Source organism: Cebus imitator, unplaced genomic scaffold (genome assembly GCF_001604975.1).
Source record: "Cebus imitator isolate Cc_AM_T3 unplaced genomic scaffold, Cebus_imitator-1.0 Scaffold721, whole genome shotgun sequence".
Lineage (NCBI taxonomy): Eukaryota > Metazoa > Chordata > Mammalia > Primates > Cebidae > Cebus > Cebus imitator.
In genome coordinates, this window is record NW_016108036.1 from 74,348 (window position 1) to 76,902 (window position 2,555).

Genomic DNA, 2,555 nt, shown 5'->3' on the forward strand with positions numbered 1-2,555 from the left:
CCTCTAGGATAAAATGAAATAATTCATGGAAAGTAACTTAACACTACCCAGAACCAAATAGACATTAGCTATTATTAACTTTTATGAACACGGATTTCAAAATTTTAAAATAATACCAAGTTGAATATAGCAATGTACACACACAAACAATACATTATGATGAATTAGATTTTATTACAATGATGCAAGGGCAGAGTCAACGTCAGATAAGTTGCCATTAACAAGCTAGCTTCCTTTTTCTTTTTCTTTCTTTCTTTTTTTTTTTTTTGAGACAGGATCTCACTGTTGCTTGGGCCTGAGTAGAGTGGGAGGATCTTGGCTCACTGTAACCGCCACCTCCCAGGCCCAAGCAATCTTCCCACCTCAGCCTTCCAAAGTGCTGGGATTATAGGTGTGCAACACCACACCCAGCCCTATCTTCCTTGATGTGTAGCAATTATCATACTTAATGAAACTTTAGAAGCAATTTCCAGCAAAGTTAGGACGTAGACAAAGGTGCCTTCTGTCACTGTTTCTATTGAACATGGCACTGGAGGTCTTAGGCAATGTGTTAGGTTACTACATATGAAACTGCTATTTTTTTTAAGGTTATGAGACGCCTAACATCAGAAATGTATGTGATCCAACCTACAATAGAAATAAATGAAGAAAATACAATTTTAAAATAGGAAAGAAAAAGAACTAACTGTATATGCAGATAGGTATAATTGACTATGCAGAAAATCCAAAAGAATATACAGATAAATTATTAAGAGAGTTTGTAAGGTTGTTGTTGAATTCAAGACCTATTAGCATTTCTAGACATCAGTAATAACAAATTGGGAAATGCAATAGAAAGAGAGATTCTATTCACAAAAGCAACAAAACCTCAGACTATTTCTAGTGAACTATACATAAGGCCTTTCATGAAGAGTATTGCTGTGGACTGAATGTGTCTCCCAAAACTCATTTGTTAAAACTTAATCGCCAGCTGGGCACCGTGGCTCACACCTATAATCCCAGCACTTTGGGAGGCTGAGGCAGGTGGATCACCTGAGGTCAGGAGTTCGAGACCAGCCTGGCCAACGTGGTGAAACCCTGTCTCTACTAAAAATACAAAAAATAGTTGGGCGTAGTGGCAGATGCCTGTAATCCCAGCTACTTGGGAGGCTGAGGCAGGAGAATTGCTGGAATTCGGGAGGTGGAGGTTGCAGTGAGCTGAGATCATGCCATTGCACTCCAGCCCAGGCCGAGAAAAAAAACTCAATCACCAAGATGATAATATTAAGAGGTAGGGCCTTTAAGGAGTGATTAAGTCATAATAGCAAGTCCTCATGGATGAGATTAGTGCCTTATAAAAGGGCTTATGTGGGTGGGTTATGTGTTCTTTCTGCTGCATGAGAACATAGCATTTGTCCCCTCTAGAGGATCCAGCATTTCAAGGCACCATCTTGGAAACAGAGACCAGGCCCTCACTCGACACTGTACCTGCTGGAGCTTTGATCTTGGACCTCCAGAATTGAGAAAATAAACCTCAATTGTTTGTAAACTACCCAGTCTCAGGTATTCTGTTATAGCACTACAAAGGGCCTAAGACAAATATAAAAATTACCCAGAAAGAACTGACGAAATCAAAATATATGCCATATATTATGAATGGGAGGGCTCAATGCTAGAAACATACTACTCACCAATCTAATCTATAAATGCAAGCAATTCCCAAACAAATCCCAATAGAATTTCTTTGTGGAACTTGACAGGCTGATTCTAAAATTCATGTAGTAATCGAGGGCCCCAGAACAGTGTGCAGACACTGCTGGTGCCCTCTCCATACCCCTCGCCATTGCCAACCACATACATGCCAGGGGCTGATGCTTTCAAGAGCACCCTCAGTGTATTCATCATGCCTTTTAATTTCCTGTATTTCCTGATGTTTGGACAGCTGGGGCCTTGCCAATCCTGGACAGACTGCTCATCCCAAGGCTAGCCAGTTCCCAGAGACAGTAAGAGACACTCTCCTTTCCCTGTGGCTGATTAAAAGATGACGGCTAGAAAATATCTTTGCAGTATGGAGAGCCCCATATGATGGATGCAGAGGAAATAGATGTGTGTTGTCTAGTACAGTGGCCTTCCATTTTTTTGGAACCAGGGACCAATTTTGCAGAAGACAGTTTTTCCATGGATGGGTTTGCAGAGAGGGGGGATGGTTTGGGGATGATTCAAGAACATTACATTGATTGTGCACTTTTTTCTATTATTGTTACATTGTAATATATAATGAAATAATTATACAACTCACTATAATGGAGAATCAGTGGGAGCCCTGAGCAACCTAGGTCTCATGCCTGCACAGTTTACAGTAAGGTTTGTGCTCCTATGGGAATCTAATGCCCCCACTGATCTGACAGGAGGTGGAGCTCAGGTGGTAACAGGAGGGATGGAGAGCCGCTGTAAATACAGATGAAGCTTTGCTCTGTCACTCTCCACTCACCTCCTGCTGTGCAGTGCAGTTCCTAACAGGCCAGTACCACTCTGTGGCCTGGGGTTTTGGGACTCCTGGCCTAGTAAATAACCCA

The 2,555-nt window shown here is 41.7% G+C and overlaps 1 pseudogene; it reads right to left on the minus strand.

Moving 5' to 3' along the window:
• Positions 1-1,881, minus strand: part of LOC108296512 — an 18,307-nt pseudogene extending 16,426 nt beyond the window's left edge.
• Between the last annotated feature and the right edge of the window lie 674 nt (positions 1,882-2,555).